The sequence below is a fragment of the Heterodontus francisci genome, chromosome 34 (genome assembly GCF_036365525.1).
Source record: "Heterodontus francisci isolate sHetFra1 chromosome 34, sHetFra1.hap1, whole genome shotgun sequence".
In the NCBI taxonomy this organism is placed as follows: domain Eukaryota; kingdom Metazoa; phylum Chordata; class Chondrichthyes; order Heterodontiformes; family Heterodontidae; genus Heterodontus; species Heterodontus francisci.
In genome coordinates, this window is record NC_090404.1 from 1,120,382 (window position 1) to 1,139,911 (window position 19,530).

The following is a 19,530-nucleotide window of genomic DNA, read 5'->3' on the forward strand; positions in this document are numbered from 1 at the left end:
AGTGTCTATTATTACAGAGTCTCTCTCTCTCTCTCTGTTCAGGGAATTATAGAATATTCCTATCAGTGTCTATTATTACAGAGTCTCTCTCTCTCTCTGTTCAGGGTATTATAGAATATTCCTATCAGTGTCTATTATTACAGAGTATCTCTCTCTCTCTCTCTGTTCAGGGTATTATAGAATATTCCTATCAGTGTCTATTATTACAGAGTCTCTCTCTCTCTCTCTCTCTGTTCAGGGTATTATAGAATATTCCAATCAGTGTCTATTATTACAGAGTCTCTCTCTCTCTCTCTGTTCAGGGTATTATAGAATATTCCTATCAGTGTCTATTATTACAGAGTCTCTCTCTCTCTCTCTCTCTGTTCAGGGTATTATAGAATATTCCAATCAGTGTCTATTATTACAGAGTCTCTCTCTCTCTCTCTGTTCAGGGTATTATAGAATATTCCTATCAGTGTCTATTATTACAGAGTCTCTCTCTCTCTCTCTGTTCAGGGTATTATAGAATATTCCTATCAGTGTCTATTATTACAGAGTCTCTCTCTCTCTCTCTCTCTGTTCAGGGTATTATAGAATATTCCAATCAGTGTCTATTATTACAGAGTCTCTCTCTCTCTCTCTCTGTTCAGGGTATTATAGAATATTCCAATCAGTGTCTATTATTACAGAGTCTCTCTCTCTCTCTCTGTTCAGGGTATTATAGAATATTCCAATCAGTGTCTATTATTACAGAGTCTCTCTCTCTCTCTGTTCAGGGTATTATAGAATATTCCAATCAGTGTCTATTATTACAGAGTCTCTCTCTCTCTCTCTCTGTTCAGGGTATTATAGAATATTCCAATCAGTGTCTATTATTACAGAGTCTCTCTCTCTCTCTCTGTTCAGGGTATTATAGAATATTCCTATCAGTGTCTATTATTACAGAGTCTCTCTCTCTCTCTCTGTTCAGGGTATTATAGAATATTCCTATCAGTGTCTATTATTACAGAGTCTCTCTCTCTCTCTCTGTTCAGGGTATTATAGAATATTCCAATCAGTGTCTATTATTACAGAGTCTCTCTCTCTCTCTCTCTCTCTCTCTCTCTCTGTTCAGGGAATTATAGAATATTCCAATCAGTGTCTATTATTACAGAGTCTCTCTCTCTCTCTCTGTTCAGGGTATTATAGAATATTCCTATCAGTGTCTATTATTACAGAGTCTCTCTCTCTCTCTCTGTTCAGGGTATTATAGAATATTCCTATCAGTGTCTATTATTACAGAGTCTCTCTCTCTCTCTCTGTTCAGGGTATTATAGAATATTCCAATCAGTGTCTATTATTACAGAGTCTCTCTCTCTCTCTGTTCAGGGTATTATAGAATATTCCAATCAGTGTCTATTATTACAGAGTCTCTCTCTCTCTCTCTCTCTGTTCAGGGTATTATAGAATATTCCTATCAGTGTCTATTATTACAGAGTCTCTCTCTCTCTCTCTGTTCAGGGTATTATAGAATATTCCTATCAGTGTCTATTATTACAGAGTCTCTCTCTCTCTCTCTCTCTGTTCAGGGTATTATAGAATATTCCTATCAGTGTCTATTATTACAGAGTCTCTCTCTCTCTCTGTTCAGGGTATTATAGAATATTCCTATCAGTGTCTATTATTACAGAGTCTCTCTCTCTCTCTCTCTGTTCAGGGTATTATAGAATATTCCTATCAGTGTCTATTATTACAGAGTCTCTCTCTCTCTCTCTCTGTTCAGGGTATTATAGAATATTCCTAATCAGTGTCTATTATTACAGAGTCTCTCTCTCTCTCTCTCTCTCTCTCTCTCTCTGTTCAGGGTATTATAGAATATTCCAATCAGTGTCTATTATTACAGAGTCTCTCTCTCTCTCTCTGTTCAGGGTATTATAGAATATTCCTATCAGTGTCTATTATTACAGAGTCTCTCTCTCTCTCTCTCTGTTCAGGGTATTATAGAATATTCCTATCAGTGTCTATTATTACAGAGTCTCTCTCTCTCTCTCTCTCTCTGTTCAGGGAATTATAGAATATTCCTATCAGTGTCTATTATTACAGAGTCTCTCTCTCTCTCTGTTCAGGGTATTATAGAATATTCCTATCAGTGTCTATTATTACAGAGTCTCTCTCTCTCTCTCTCTCTCTCTCTGTTCAGGGAATTATAGAATATTCCTATCAGTGTCTGTTATTACAGAGTCTCTCTCTCTCTCTGTTCAGGGTATTATAGAATATTCCTATCAGTGTCTATTATTACAGAGTCTCTCTCTCTCTCTCTCTGTTCAGGGAATTATAGAATATTCCTATCAGTGTCTATTATTACAGAGTCTCTCTCTCTCTGTTCAGGGTATTATAGAATATTCCAATCAGTGTCTATTATTACAGAGTCTCTCTCTCTCTCTCTGTTCAGGGTATTATAGAATATTCCTATCAGTGTCTATTATTACAGAGTCTCTCTCTCTCTCTCTCTCTCTCTCTCTCTGTTCAGGGTATTATAGAATATTCCAATCAGTGTCTATTATTACAGAGTCTCTCTCTCTCTCTCTGTTCAGGGTATTATAGAATATTCCTATCAGTGTCTGTTATTACAGAGTCTCTCTCTCTCTCTCTCTGTTCAGGGTATTATAGAATATTCCTATCAGTGTCTGTTATTACAGAGTCTCTCTCTCTCTCTCTCTCTCTGTTCAGGGAATTATAGAATATTCCAATCAGTGTCTATTATTACAGAGTCTCTCTCTCTCTCTGTTCAGGGTATTATAGAATATTCCTATCAGTGTCTATTATTACAGAGTCTCTCTCTCTCTCTCTCTCTCTGTTCAGGGAATTATAGAATATTCCTATCAGTGTCTGTTATTACAGAGTCTCTCTCTCTCTCTGTTCAGGGTATTATAGAATATTCCTATCAGTGTCTATTATTACAGAGTCTCTCTCTCTCTCTCTCTCTCTGTTCAGGGTATTATAGAATATTCCTATCAGTGTCTATTATTACAGAGTCTCTCTCTCTCTCTCTCTCTGTTCAGGGTATTATAGAATATTCCTATCAGTGTCTGTTATTACAGAGTCTCTCTCTCTCTCTGTTCAGGGAATTATAGAATATTCCAATCAGTGTCTATTATTACAGAGTCTCTCTCTCTCTCTCTCTCTCTCTCTGTTCAGGGTATTATAGAATATTCCAATCAGTGTCTATTATTACAGAGTCTCTCTCTCTCTCTCTCTCTGTTCAGGGTATTATAGAATATTCCTATCAGTGTCTATTATTACAGAGTCTCTCTCTCTCTCTCTCTGTTCAGGGTATTATAGAATATTCCTATCAGTGTCTATTATTACAGAGTCTCTCTCTCTCTCTCTCTGTTCAGGGAATTATAGAATATTCCAATCAGTGTCTATTATTACAGAGTCTCTCTCTCTCTCTCTCTGTTCAGGGAATTATAGAATATTCCTATCAGTGTCTATTATTACAGAGTCTCTCTCTCTCTCTCTGTTCAGGGAATTATAGAATATTCCAATCAGTGTCTATTATTACAGAGTCTCTCTCTCTCTCTCTCTCTCTCTGTTCAGGGTATTATAGAATATTCCTATCAGTGTCTATTATTACAGAGTCTCTCTCTCTCTCTCTCTCTCTGTTCAGGGAATTATAGAATATTCCAATCAGTGTCTATTATTACAGAGTCTCTCTCTCTCTCTCTCTCTGTTCAGGGATTATAGAATATTCCAATCAGTGTCTATTATTACAGAGTCTCTCTCTCTCTCTCTCTGTTCAGGGAATTATAGAATATTCCTATCAGTGTCTATTATTACAGAGTCTCTCTCTCTCTCTCTGTTCAGGGTATTATAGAATATTCCTATCAGTGTCTATTATTACAGAGTCTCTCTCTCTCTCTCTGTTCAGGGTATTATAGAATATTCCTATCAGTGTCTATTATTACAGAGTCTCTCTCTCTCTCTCTGTTCAGGGAATTATAGAATATTCCAATCAGTGTCTATTATTACAGAGTCTCTCTCTCTCTCTCTCTCTGTTCAGGGAATTATAGAATATTCCAATCAGTGTCTATTATTACAGAGTCTCTCTCTCTCTCTCTGTTCAGGGTATTATAGAATATTCCTATCAGTGTCTATTATTACAGAGTCTCTCTCTCTCTCTCTCTCTGTTCAGGGTATTATAGAATATTCCAATCAGTGTCTATTATTACAGAGTCTCTCTCTCTCTCTCTCTCTGTTCAGGGTATTATAGAATATTCCAATCAGTGTCTATTATTACAGAGTCTCTCTCTCTCTCTCTCTGTTCAGGGATTATAGAATATTCCTATCAGTGTCTATTATTACAGAGTCTCTCTCTCTCTCTCTGTTCAGGGTATTATAGAATATTCCTATCAGTGTCTATTATTACAGAGTCTCTCTCTCTCTCTCTGTTCAGGGTATTATAGAATATTCCTATCAGTGTCTATTATTACAGAGTCTCTCTCTCTCTGTTCAGGGTATTATAGAATATTCCTATCAGTGTCTATTATTACAGAGTCTCTCTCTCTCTCTGTTCAGGGTATTATAGAATATTCCTATCAGTGTCTATTATTACAGAGTCTCTCTCTCTCTCTCTGTTCAGGGTATTATAGAATATTCCTATCAGTGTCTATTATTACAGAGTCTCTCTCTCTCTCTCTGTTCAGGGAATTATAGAATATTCCAATCAGTGTCTATTATTACAGAGTCTCTCTCTCTCTCTGTTCAGGGAATTATAGAATATTCCTATCAGTGTCTATTATTACAGAGTCTCTCTCTCTCTCTGTTCAGGGTATTATAGAATATTCCTATCAGTGTCTATTATTACAGTCTCTCTCTCTCTCTCTGTTCAGGGAATTATAGAATATTCCTATCAGTGTCTATTATTACAGAGTCTCTCTCTCTCTGTTCAGGGTATTATAGAATATTCCTATCAGTGTCTATTATTACAGAGTCTCTCTCTCTCTCTCTGTTCAGGGTATTATAGAATATTCCTATCAGTGTCTATTATTACAGAGTCTCTCTCTCTCTGTTCAGGGAATTATAGAATATTCCAATCAGTGTCTATTATTACAGAGTCTCTCTCTCTCTCTGTTCAGGGTATTATAGAATATTCCAATCAGTGTCTATTATTACAGAGTCTCTCTCTCTCTCTGTTCAGGGTATTATAGAATATTCCAATCAGTGTCTATTATTACAGAGTCTCTCTCTCTCTCTCTGTTCAGGGTATTATAGAATATTCCTATCAGTGTCTATTATTACAGAGTCTCTCTCTCTCTCTCTGTTCAGGGTATTATAGAATATTCCTATCAGTGTCTATTATTACAGAGTCTCTCTCTCTCTGTTCAGGGTATTATAGAATATTCCTATCAGTGTCTATTATTACAGAGTCTCTCTCTCTCTCTCTCTGTTCAGGGTATTATAGAATATTCCAATCAGTGTCTATTATTACAGAGTCTCTCTCTCTCTCTCTCTGTTCAGGGAATTATAGAATATTCCTATCAGTGTCTATTATTACAGAGTCTCTCTCTCTCTCTCTGTTCAGGGTATTATAGAATATTCCTATCAGTGTCTATTATTACAGAGTCTCTCTCTCTCTCTGTTCAGGGTATTATAGAATATTCCTATCAGTGTCTATTATTACAGAGTCTCTCTCTCTCTCTCTCTGTTCAGGGTATTATAGAATATTCCAATCAGTGTCTATTATTACAGAGTCTCTCTCTCTCTCTCTCTGTTCAGGGTATTATAGAATATTCCAATCAGTGTCTATTATTACAGAGTCTCTCTCTCTCTCTCTGTTCAGGGTATTATAGAATATTCCTATCAGTGTCTATTATTACAGAGTCTCTCTCTCTCTCTCTGTTCAGGGTATTATAGAATATTCCAATCAGTGTCTATTATTACAGAGTCTCTCTCTCTCTCTCTGTTCAGGGTATTATAGAATATTCCTATCAGTGTCTATTATTACAGAGTCTCTCTCTCTCTCTCTGTTCAGGGTATTATAGAATATTCCTATCAGTGTCTATTATTACAGAGTCTCTCTCTCTCTCTGTTCAGGGTATTATAGAATATTCCAATCAGTGTCTATTATTACAGAGTCTCTCTCTCTCTCTCTGTTCAGGGTATTATAGAATATTCCAATCAGTGTCTATTATTACAGAGTCTCTCTCTCTCTCTCTGTTCAGGGTATTATAGAATATTCCAATCAGTGTCTATTATTACAGAGTCTCTCTCTCTCTCTGTTCAGGGTATTATAGAATATTCCAATCAGTGTCTATTATTACAGAGTCTCTCTCTCTCTCTCTGTTCAGGGTATTATAGAATATTCCAATCAGTGTCTATTATTACAGAGTCTCTCTCTCTCTCTGTTCAGGGTATTATAGAATATTCCTATCAGTGTCTATTATTACAGAGTCTCTCTCTCTCTCTCTGTTCAGGGTATTATAGAATATTCCTATCAGTGTCTATTATTACAGAGTCTCTCTCTCTCTGTTCAGGGTATTATAGAATATTCCTATCAGTGTCTATTATTACAGAGTATCTCTCTCTCTCTCTCTGTTCAGGGTATTATAGAATATTCCAATCAGTGTCTATTATTACAGAGTCTCTCTCTCTCTCTGTTCAGGGAATTATAGAATATTCCAATCAGTGTCTATTATTGCAGAGTCTCTCTCTCTCTCTCTGTTCAGGGTATTATAGAATATTCCTATCAGTGTCTATTATTACAGAGTCTCTCTCTCTCTCTCTCTGTTCAGGGTATTATAGAATATTCCAATCAGTGTCTATTATTACAGAGTCTCTCTCTCTCTCTGTTCAGGGTATTATAGAATATTCCAATCAGTGTCTATTATTACAGAGTCTCTCTCTCTCTCTCTCTCTGTTCAGGGAATTATAGAATATTCCTATCAGTGTCTATTATTACAGAGTCTCTCTCTCTCTCTCTGTTCAGGGTATTATAGAATATTCCTATCAGTGTCTATTATTACAGAGTCTCTCTCTCTCTCTCTCTCTGTTCAGGGTATTATAGAATATTCCTATCAGTGTCTATTATTACAGAGTCTCTCTCTCTCTCTGTTCAGGGTATTATAGAATATTCCTATCAGTGTCTATTATTACAGAGTCTCTCTCTCTCTCTCTCTGTTCAGGGTATTATAGAATATTCCTATCAGTGTCTATTATTACAGAGTCTCTCTCTCTCTCTCTCTGTTCAGGGTATTATAGAATATTCCTATCAGTGTCTATTATTACAGAGTCTCTCTCTCTCTCTCTTCTCTCTCTCTCTCTCTGTTCAGGGTATTATAGAATATTCCAATCAGTGTCTATTATTACAGAGTCTCTCTCTCTCTCTCTGTTCAGGGTATTATAGAATATTCCTATCAGTGTCTGTTATTACAGAGTCTCTCTCTCTCTCTCTCTGTTCAGGGTATTATAGAATATTCCTATCAGTGTCTGTTATTACAGAGTCTCTCTCTCTCTCTCTCTCTCTCTCTGTTCAGGGAATTATAGAATATTCCAATCAGTGTCTATTATTACAGAGTCTCTCTCTCTCTCTCTGTTCAGGGTATTATAGAATATTCCTATCAGTGTCTATTATTACAGAGTCTCTCTCTCTCTCTCTCTCTCTCTGTTCAGGGAATTATAGAATATTCCTATCAGTGTCTGTTATTACAGAGTCTCTCTCTCTCTGTTCAGGGTATTATAGAATATTCCTATCAGTGTCTATTATTACAGAGTCTCTCTCTCTCTCTCTCTCTCTGTTCAGGGAATTATAGAATATTCCTATCAGTGTCTGTTATTACAGAGTCTCTCTCTCTCTCTCTCTCTGTTCAGGGTATTATAGAATATTCCTATCAGTGTCTATTATTACAGAGTCTCTCTCTCTCTCTCTGTTCAGGGTATTATAGAATATTCCTATCAGTGTCTATTATTACAGAGTCTCTCTCTCTCTCTCTGTTCAGGGTATTATAGAATATTCCTATCAGTGTCTATTATTACAGAGTCTCTCTCTCTCTGTTCAGGGTATTTAGAATATTCCTATCAGTGTCTATTATTACAGAGTCTCTCTCTCTCTCTGTTCAGGGTATTATAGAATATTCCTATCAGTGTCTATTATTACAGAGTCTCTCTTCTCTCTCTCTCTGTTCAGGGTATTATAGAATATTCCAATCAGTGTCTATTATTACAGAGTCTCTCTCTCTCTCTCTCTCTCTGTTCAGGGAATTATAGAATATTCCTATCAGTGTCTATTATTACAGAGTCTCTCTCTCTCTCTCTGTTCAGGGTATTATAGAATATTCCTATCAGTGTCTATTATTACAGAGTCTCTCTATCTCTCTCTCTCTCTCTGTTCAGGGTATTATAGAATATTCCAATCAGTGTCTATTATTACAGAGTCTCTCTCTCTCTCTCTCTGTTCAGGGTATTATAGAATATTCCTATCAGTGTCTATTATTACAGAGTCTCTCTCTCTCTCTCTGTTCAGGGTATTATAGAATATTCCTATCAGTGTCTATTATTACAGAGTCTCTCTCTCTCTGTTCAGGGTATTATAGAATATTCCAATCAGTGTCTATTATTACAGAGTCTCTCTCTCTCTCTCTGTTCAGGGTATTATAGAATATTCCTATCAGTGTCTATTATTACAGAGTCTCTCTCTCTCTCTCTGTTCAGGGTATTATAGAATATTCCAATCAGTGTCTATTATTACAGAGTCTCTCTCTCTCTCTCTGTTCAGGGTATTATAGAATATTCCTATCAGTGTCTATTATTACAGAGTCTCTCTCTCTCTCTCTGTTCAGGGTATTATAGAATATTCCTATCAGTGTCTATTATTACAGAGTCTCTCTCTCTCTCTCTCTCTCTGTCAGGGTATTATAGAATATTCCAATCAGTGTCTATTATTACAGAGTCTCTCTCTCTCTCTCTGTTCAGGGTATTATAGAATATTCCAATCAGTGTCTATTATTACAGAGTCTCTCTCTCTCTCTCTGTTCAGGGTATTATAGAATATTCCAATCAGTGTCTATTATTACAGAGTCTCTCTCTCTCTCTGTTCAGGGTATTATAGAATATTCCAATCAGTGTCTATTATTACAGAGTCTCTCTCTCTCTCTCTGTTCAGGGTATTATAGAATATTCCAATCAGTGTCTATTATTACAGAGTCTCTCTCTCTCTCTGTTCAGGGTATTATAGAATATTCCTATCAGTGTCTATTATTACAGAGTCTCTCTCTCTCTCTCTGTTCAGGGTATTATAGAATATTCCTATCAGTGTCTATTATTACAGAGTCTCTCTCTCTCTCTGTTCAGGGTATTATAGAATATTCCTATCAGTGTCTATTATTACAGAGTATCTCTCTCTCTCTCTCTGTTCAGGGTATTATAGAATATTCCAATCAGTGTCTATTATTACAGAGTCTCTCTCTCTCTGTTCAGGGAATTATAGAATATTCCAATCAGTGTCTATTATTGCAGAGTCTCTCTCTCTCTCTCTGTTCAGGGTATTATAGAATATTCCTATCAGTGTCTATTATTACAGAGTATCTCTCTCTCTCTCTCTGTTCAGGGTATTATAGAATATTCCTATCAGTGTCTATTATTACAGAGTCTCTCTCTCTCTCTGTTCAGGGTATTATAGAATATTCCAATCAGTGTCTATTATTACAGAGTCTCTCTCTCTCTCTGTTCAGGGTATTATAGAATATTCCAATCAGTGTCTATTATTACAGAGTCTCTCTCTCTCTCTCTCTCTCTCTGTTCAGGGAATTATAGAATATTCCTATCAGTGTCTATTATTACAGAGTCTCTCTCTCTCTCTCTGTTCAGGGTATTATAGAATATTCCTATCAGTGTCTATTATTACAGAGTCTCTCTCTCTCTCTCTCTCTGTTCAGGGTATTATAGAATATTCCTATCAGTGTCTATTATTACAGAGTCTCTCTCTCTCTCTCTGTTCAGGGTATTATAGAATATTCCTATCAGTGTCTATTATTACAGAGTCTCTCTCTCTCTCTCTCTGTTCAGGGTATTATAGAATATTCCTATCAGTGTCTATTATTACAGAGTCTCTCTCTCTCTCTCTCTGTTCAGGGTATTATAGAATATTCCTATCAGTGTCTATTATTACAGAGTCTCTCTCTCTCTCTCTCTCTCTCTCTCTCTGTTCAGGGTATTATAGAATATTCCAATCAGTGTCTATTATTACAGAGTCTCTCTCTCTCTCTCTGTTCAGGGTATTATAGAATATTCCTATCAGTGTCTGTTATTACAGAGTCTCTCTCTCTCTCTCTCTCTGTTCAGGGTATTATAGAATATTCCTATCAGTGTCTGTTATTACAGAGTCTCTCTCTCTCTCTCTCTCTCTGTTCAGGGAATTATAGAATATTCCAATCAGTGTCTATTATTACAGAGTCTCTCTCTCTCTCTGTTCAGGGTATTATAGAATATTCCTATCAGTGTCTATTATTACAGAGTCTCTCTCTCTCTCTCTCTCTCTCTGTTCAGGGAATTATAGAATATTCCTATCAGTGTCTGTTATTACAGAGTCTCTCTCTCTCTGTTCAGGGTATTATAGAATATTCCTATCAGTGTCTATTATTACAGAGTCTCTCTCTCTCTCTCTCTCTGTTCAGGGAATTATAGAATATTCCTATCAGTGTCTGTTATTACAGAGTCTCTCTCTCTCTCTGTTCAGGGTATTATAGAATATTCCTATCAGTGTCTATTATTACAGAGTCTCTCTCTCTCTCTCTCTCTGTTCAGGGTATTATAGAATATTCCTATCAGTGTCTATTATTACAGAGTCTCTCTCTCTCTCTCTCTCTGTTCAGGGTATTATAGAATATTCCTATCAGTGTCTATTATTACAGAGTCTCTCTCTCTCTCTCTGTTCAGGGTATTATAGAATATTCCTATCAGTGTCTATTATTACAGAGTCTCTCTCTCTCTCTCTGTTCAGGGTATTATAGAATATTCCTATCAGTGTCTATTATTACAGAGTCTCTCTCTCTCTGTTCAGGGTATTATAGAATATTCCTATCAGTGTCTATTATTACAGAGTCTCTCTCTCTCTCTGTTCAGGGTATTATAGAATATTCCTATCAGTGTCTATTATTACAGAGTCTCTCTCTCTCTCTCTGTTCAGGGTATTATAGAATATTCCTATCAGTGTCTATTATTACAGAGTCTCTCTCTCTCTGTTCAGGGTATTATAGAATATTCCTATCAGTGTCTATTATTACAGAGTCTCTCTCTCTCTCTGTTCAGGGTATTATAGAATATTCCAATCAGTGTCTATTATTACAGAGTCTCTCTCTCTCTCTGTTCAGGGTATTATAGAATATTCCTATCAGTGTCTATTATTACAGAGTCTCTCTCTCTCTCTCTGTTCAGGGTATTATAGAATATTCCTATCAGTGTCTATTATTACAGAGTCTCTCTCTCTCTGTTCAGGGTATTATAGAATATTCCTATCAGTGTCTATTATTACAGAGTCTCTCTCTCTCTCTCTCTGTTCAGGGTATTATAGAATATTCCTATCAGTGTCTATTATTACAGAGTCTCTCTCTCTCTCTCTCTCTGTTCAGGGTATTATAGAATATTCCAATCAGTGTCTATTATTACAGAGTCTCTCTCTCTCTCTCTGTTCAGGGTATTATAGAATATTCCTATCAGTGTCTATTATTACAGAGTCTCTCTCTCTCTCTCTCTGTTCAGGGTATTATAGAATATTCCTATCAGTGTCTATTATTACAGAGTCTCTCTCTCTCTGTTCAGGGTATTATAGAATATTCCTATCAGTGTCTATTATTACAGAGTCTCTCTCTCTCTCTCTGTTCAGGGTATTATAGAATATTCCTATCAGTGTCTATTATTACAGAGTCTCTCTCTCTCTCTCTCTCTGTTCAGGGTATTATAGAATATTCCAATCAGTGTCTATTATTACAGAGTCTCTCTCTCTCTCTCTGTTCAGGGTATTATAGAATATTCCAATCAGTGTCTATTATTACAGAGTCTCTCTCTCTCTCTCTGTTCAGGGTATTATAGAATATTCCAATCAGTGTCTATTATTACAGAGTCTCTCTCTCTCTCTGTTCAGGGTATTATAGAATATTCCAATCAGTGTCTATTATTACAGAGTCTCTCTCTCTCTCTCTGTTCAGGGTATTATAGAATATTCCTATCAGTGTCTATTATTACAGAGTCTCTCTCTCTCTCTCTGTTCAGGGTATTATAGAATATTCCTATCAGTGTCTATTATTACAGAGTCTCTCTCTCTCTGTTCAGGGTATTATAGAATATTCCTATCAGTGTCTATTATTACAGAGTATCTCTCTCTCTCTCTCTGTTCAGGGTATTATAGAATATTCCAATCAGTGTCTATTATTACAGAGTCTCTCTCTCTCTCTCTCTTCTCTCTCTCTCTCTGTTCAGGGAATTATAGAATATTCCAATCAGTGTCTATTATTACAGAGTCTCTCTCTCTCTCTCTGTTCAGGGTATTATAGAATATTCCTATCAGTGTCTATTATTACAGAGTATCTCTCTCTCTCTCTCTGTTCAGGGTATTATAGAATATTCCTATCAGTGTCTATTATTACAGAGTCTCTCTCTCTCTCTGTTCAGGGTATTATAGAATATTCCAATCAGTGTCTATTATTACAGAGTCTCTCTCTCTCTCTGTTCAGGGTATTATAGAATATTCCTATCAGTGTCTATTATTACAGAGTCTCTCTCTCTCTCTCTCTGTTCAGGGTATTATAGAATATTCCTATCAGTGTCTATTATTACAGAGTCTCTCTCTCTCTCTCTGTTCAGGGTATTATAGAATATTCCTATCAGTGTCTATTATTACAGAGTCTCTCTCTCTCTCTCTCTCTGTTCAGGGTATTATAGAATATTCCTATCAGTGTCTATTATTACAGAGTCTCTCTCTCTCTCTGTTCAGGGTATTATAGAATATTCCTATCAGTGTCTATTATTACAGAGTCTCTCTCTCTCTCTCTGTTCAGGGTATTATAGAATATTCCTATCAGTGTCTATTATTACAGAGTCTCTCTCTCTCTCTCTCTGTTCAGGGTATTATAGAATATTCCTATCAGTGTCTATTATTACAGAGTCTCTCTCTCTCTTCTCTCTCTCTCTCTGTTCAGGGTATTATAGAATATTCCTATCAGTGTCTATTATTACAGAGTCTCTCTCTCTCTCTCTCTCTCTGTTCAGGGTATTATAGAATATTCCTATCAGTGTCTATTATTACAGAGTCTCTCTCTCTCTCTCTCTGTTCAGGGAATTATAGAATATTCCTATCAGTGTCTATTATTACAGAGTCTCTCTCTCTCTCTGTTCAGGGTATTATAGAATATTCCTATCAGTGTCTATTATTACAGAGTCTCTCTCTCTCTCTCTCTGTTCAGGGAATTATAGAATATTCCTATCAGTGTCTATTATTACAGAGTCTCTCTCTCTCTGTTCAGGGTATTATAGAATATTCCTATCAGTGTCTATTATTACAGAGTCTCTCTCTCTCTCTCTGTTCAGGGTATTATAGAATATTCCTATCAGTGTCTATTATTACAGAGTCTCTCTCTCTCTCTCTCTCTCTGTTCAGGGTATTATAGAATATTCCAATCAGTGTCTATTATTACAGAGTCTCTCTCTCTCTCTCTGTTCAGGGTATTATAGAATATTCCTATCAGTGTCTATTATTACAGAGTCTCTCTCTCTCTCTCTCTGTTCAGGGTATTATAGAATATTCCTATCAGTGTCTGTTATTACAGAGTCTCTCTCTCTCTCTCTCTCTGTTCAGGGAATTATAGAATATTCCAATCAGTGTCTATTATTACAGAGTCTCTCTCTCTCTCTGTTCAGGGTATTATAGAATATTCCTATCAGTGTCTATTATTACAGAGTCTCTCTCTCTCTCTCTCTCTCTGTTCAGGGAATTATAGAATATTCCTATCAGTGTCTATTATTACAGAGTCTCTCTCTCTCTCTGTTCAGGGTATTATAGAATATTCCTATCAGTGTCTATTATTACAGAGTCTCTCTCTCTCTCTCTCTCTCTCTCTGTTCAGGGTATTATAGAATATTCCTATCAGTGTCTATTATTACAGAGTCTCTCTCTCTCTCTCTCTCTCTGTTCAGGGTATTATAGAATATTCCTATCAGTGTCTATTATTACAGAGTCTCTCTCTCTCTCTGTTCAGGAATTATAGAATATTCAATCAGTGTCTATTATTACAGAGTCTCTCTCTCTCTCTCTCTCTCTGTTCAGGGTATTATAGAATATTCCAATCAGTGTCTATTATTACAGAGTCTCTCTCTCTCTCTCTCTCTGTTCAGGGTATTATAGAATATTCCAATCAGTGTCTATTATTACAGAGTCTCTCTCTCTCTCTCTCTGTTCAGGGTATTATAGAATATTCCTATCAGTGTCTATTATTACAGAGTCTCTCTCTCTCTCTCTGTTCAGGGAATTATAGAATATTCCAATCAGTGTCTATTATTACAGAGTCTCTCTCTCTCTCTCTCTGTTCAGGGTATTATAGAATATTCCTATCAGTGTCTATTATTACAGAGTCTCTCTCTCTCTCTGTTCAGGGAATTATAGAATATTCCAATCAGTGTCTATTATTACAGAGTCTCTCTCTCTCTCTCTGTTCAGGGTATTATAGAATATTCCTATCAGTGTCTATTATTACAGAGTCTCTCTCTCTCTCTCTCTCTGTTCAGGGAATTATAGAATATTCCAATCAGTTCTATTATTACAGAGTCTCTCTCTCTCTCTCTCTCTCTGTTCAGGGGATTATAGAATATTCCAATCAGTGTCTATTATTACAGAGTCTCTCTCTCTCTCTCTGTTCAGGGAATTATAGAATATTCCTATCAGTGTCTATTATTACAGAGTCTCTCTCTCTCTCTCTGTTCAGGGTATTATAGAATATTCCTATCAGTGTCTATTATTACAGAGTCTCTCTCTCTCTCTCTGTTCAGGGTATTATAGAATATTCCTATCAGTGTCTATTATTACAGAGTCTCTCTCTCTCTCTCTGTTCAGGGAATTATAGAATATTCCAATCAGTGTCTATTATTACAGAGTCTCTCTCTCTCTCTCTTTCTCTCTCTCTGTTCAGGGAATTATAGAATATTCCAATCAGTGTCTATTATTACAGAGTCTCTCTCTCTCTCTCTGTTCAGGGTATTATAGAATATTCCTATCAGTGTCTATTATTACAGAGTCTCTCTCTCTCTCTCTCTCTGTTCAGGGAATTATAGAATATTCCAATCAGTGTCTATTATTACAGAGTCTCTCTCTCTCTCTCTCTCTGTTCAGGGATTATAGAATATTCCAATCAGTGTCTATTATTACAGAGTCTCTCTCTCTCTCTCTCTGTTCAGGGAATTATAGAATATTCCTATCAGTGTCTATTATTACAGAGTCTCTCTCTCTCTCTCTGTTCAGGGTATTATAGAATATTCCTATCAGTGTCTATTATTACAGAGTCTCTCTCTCTCTCTCTGTTCAGGGTATTATAGAATATTCCTATCAGTGTCTATTATTACAGAGTCTCTCTCTCTCTCTGTTCAGGGAATTATAGAATATTCCAATCAGTGTCTATTATTACAGAGTCTCTCTCTCTCTCTGTTCAGGGAATTATAGAATATTCCTATCAGTGTCTATTATTACAGAGTCTCTCTCTCTCTCTCTCTGTTCAGGGAATTATAGAATATTCCAATCAGTGTCTATTATTACAGAGTCTCTCTCTCTCTGTTCAGGGAATTATAGAATATTCCAATCAGTGTCTATTATTACAGAGTCTCTCTCTCTCTCTGTTCAGGGAATTATAGAATATTCCAATCAGTGTCTATTATGACAGTTGTTCAGGGAATTATAGAATATTCCTGTCAGTGTCTATTATTACAGAGTCTCTCTCTCTCTCGTGTTCAGGGAATTATAGAATATTCCTGTCAGTGTCTATTATGACAGAGTCTCTCTCTCTCTCTCTGTTCAGGGGAATTATAGAATATTCCTATCAGTGTCTATTATTACAGAGTCTCTCTCTCTCTGTTCAGGAATTATAGAATATTCCTATCAGTGTCTATTATTACAGAGTCTCTCTCTCTCTCTCTGTTCAGGGTATTAATAGAATATTCCTATCAGTGTCTATTATTACAGAGTCTCTCTCTCTCTCTCTGTTCAGGGTATTATAGAATATTCCTATCAGTGTCTATTATTACAGAGTCTCTCTCTCTCTGTTCAGGGAATTATAGAATATTCCAATCAGCGTCTATTATTACAGAGTCTCTCTCTCTCTCTGTTCAGGGAATTATAGAATATTCCTATCAGTGTCTATTATTACAGAGTCTCTCTCTCTCTCTCTCTCTGTTCAGGGAATTATAGAATATTCCAATCAGTGTCTATTATTGCAGAGTCTCTCTCTCTCTCTCTCTGTTCAGGGAATTATAGAATATTCCAATCAGTGTCTATTATTGCAGAGTCTCTCTCTCTCTCTCTCTGTTCAGGGAATTATAGAATATTCCAATCAGTGTCTATTATGACAGAGTCTCTCTCTCTCTCTGTTCAGGAATTATAGAATATTCCTGTCAGTGTCTATTATTACAGAGTCTCTCTCTCTCTCTGTTCAGGGAATTATAGAATATTCCTGTCAGTGTCTATTATGACAGAGTCTCTCTCTCTCTCTCTCTGTTCAGGGAATTATAGAATATTCCTATCAGTGTCTATTATTACAGAGTCTCTCTCTCTCTCTGTTCAGGGAATTATAGAATATTCCTATCAGTGTCTATTATTACAGAGTCTCTCTCTCTCTCTCTCTGTTCAGTGAATTATAGAATATTCCAATCAGTGTCTATTATTACAGAGTCTCTCTCTCTCTCTCTCTCTCTCTCTCTGTTCAGGGAATTATAGAATATTCCAATCAGTGTCTATTATGACAGAGTCTCTCTCTCTCTCTGTTCAGGAATTATAGAATATTCTGTCAGTGTCTATTATTACAGAGTCTCTCTCTCTCTCTGTTCAGGGAATTATAGAATATTCCTGTCAGTGTCTATTATGACAGAGTCTCGTCTCTCTCTCTCTGTTCAGGGAATTATAGAATATTCCTATCAGTGTCTATTATTACAGAGTCTCTCTCTCTCTCTGTTCAGGGAATTATAGAATATTCCTATCAGTGTCTATTATTACAGAGTCTCTCTCTCTCTCTGTTCAGGGAATTATAGAATATTCCTGTCAGTGTCTATTATGACAGAGTCTCTCTCTCTCTCTCTCTCTCTCTCTCTCTCTCTCTCTGTTCAGGGAATTATAGAATATTCCAATCAGTGTCTATTATTACAGAGTCTCTCTCTCTCTCTCTCTCTCTCTCTCTCTGTTCAGGGAATTATAGAATATTCCAATCAGTGTCTATTATTACAGAGTCTCTATCTCTCTCTCTCTCTCTGTTCAGGGAATTATAGAAAATTCCTGTCAGTGTCTATTATGACAGAGTCTCTCTCTCTCTCTCTCTCTCTGTTCAGGGAATTATAGAATATTCCTATCAGTGTCTATTATTACAGAGTCTCTCTCTCTCTCTCTCTGTTCAGGGAATTATAGAATATTCCTATCAGTGTCTATTATTACAGAGTCTCTCTCTCTCTCTCTCTCTTCTGCTTCAGGGAATTATAGAATATTCCAATCAGTGTCTATTATTACAGAGTCTCTATCTCTCTCTCTCTCTCTCTGTTCAGGGAATTATAGAATATTCCTATCAGTGTCTATTATTACAGAGTCTCTCTCTCTCTCTCTCTGTTCAGGGGAATTATAGAATATTCCAATCAGTGTCTATTATTACAGAGTCTCTATCTCTCTCTCTCTCTCTGTTCAGGGAATTATAGAATATTCCTATCAGTGTCTATTATTACAGAGTCTCTCTCTCTCTCTCTCTGTTCAGGGAATTATAGAATATTCCAATCAGTGTCTATTATTACAGAGTCTCTATCTCTCTCTCTCTCTCTGTTCAGGGAATTATAGAATATTCCTATCAGTGTCTATTATTACAGAGTCTCTCTCTCTCTCTCTCTGTTCAGGGAATTATAGAATATTCCTATCAGTGTCTATTATGACAGAGTCTCTCTCTCTCTCTCTCTCTCTGTTCAGGGAATTATAGAATATTCCTATCAGTGTCTATTATTACAGAGTCTCTCTCTCTCTCTCTCTCTCTGTTCAGGGAATTATAGAAAATTCCTGTCAGTGTCTATTATGACAGAGTCTCTCTCTCTCTCTCTCTCTCTGTTCAGGGAATTATAGAATATTCCAATCAGTGTCTATTATTACAGAGTCTCTCTCTCTCTCTCTGTTCAGGGTATTATAGAATATTCCTATCAGTGTCTATTATGACAGAGTCTCTCTCTCTCTCTCTGTTCAGGGTATTATAGAATATTCCTATCAGTGTCTATTATTACAGAGTCTCTCTCTCTCTCTCTGTTCAGGGAATTATAGAATATTCCAATCAGTGTCTATTATTACAGAGTCTCTCTCTCTCTCTCTGTTCAGGGAATTATAGAATATTCCTATCAGTGTCTATTATTACAGAGTCTCTCTCTCTCTCTCTCTGTTCAGGGTATTATAGAATATTCCTATCAGTGTCTATTATTACAGAGTCTCTCTCTCTCTCACTCTCTCTGTTCAGGGAATTATAGAATATTCCTATCAGTGTCTATTATTACAGAGTCTCTCTCTCTCTCTCTCTCTCTGTTCAGGGTATTATAGAATATTCCAATCAGTGTCTATTATTACAGAGTCTCTCTCTCTCTCTCTGTTCAGGGTATTATAGAATATTCCTATCAGTGTCTATTATTACAGAGTCTCTCTCTCTCTGTTCAGGGTATGAGAGAATATTCCAATCAGTGTCTATTATTACAGAGTCTCTCTCTCTCTCTGTTCAGGGTATTATAGAATATTCCAATCAGTGTCTATTATTACAGAGTCTCTCTCTCTGTTCAGGGTATGAGAGAATATTCCAATCAGTGTCTATTATTACAGAGTCTCTCTCTCTCTCTGTTCAGGGTATTATAGAATATTCCTATCAGTGTCTATTATTACAGAGTCTCTCTCTCTCTCTGTTCAGGGTATTATAGAATATTCCAATCAGTGTCTATTATTACAGAGTCTCTCTCTCTCTCTCTCTGTTCCGGGTATTATAGAATATTCCTATCAGTGTCTATTATGACAGAGTCTCTCTCTCTCTCTGTTCAGGGAATTATAGAATATTCCTGTCAGTGTCTATTATTACAGAGTCTCTCTCTCTCTCTGTTCAGGGAATTATAGAATATTCCTGTCAGTGTCTATTATGACAGAGTCTCTCTCTCTCTCTCTGTTCAGGGAATTATAGAATATTCCTATCAGTGTCTATTATTACAGAGTCTCTCTCTCTCTCTGTTCAGGGAATTATAGAATATTCCTATCAGTGTCTATTATTACAGAGTCTCTCTCTCTCTCTGTTCAGGGAATTATAGAATATTCCAATCAGTGTCTAT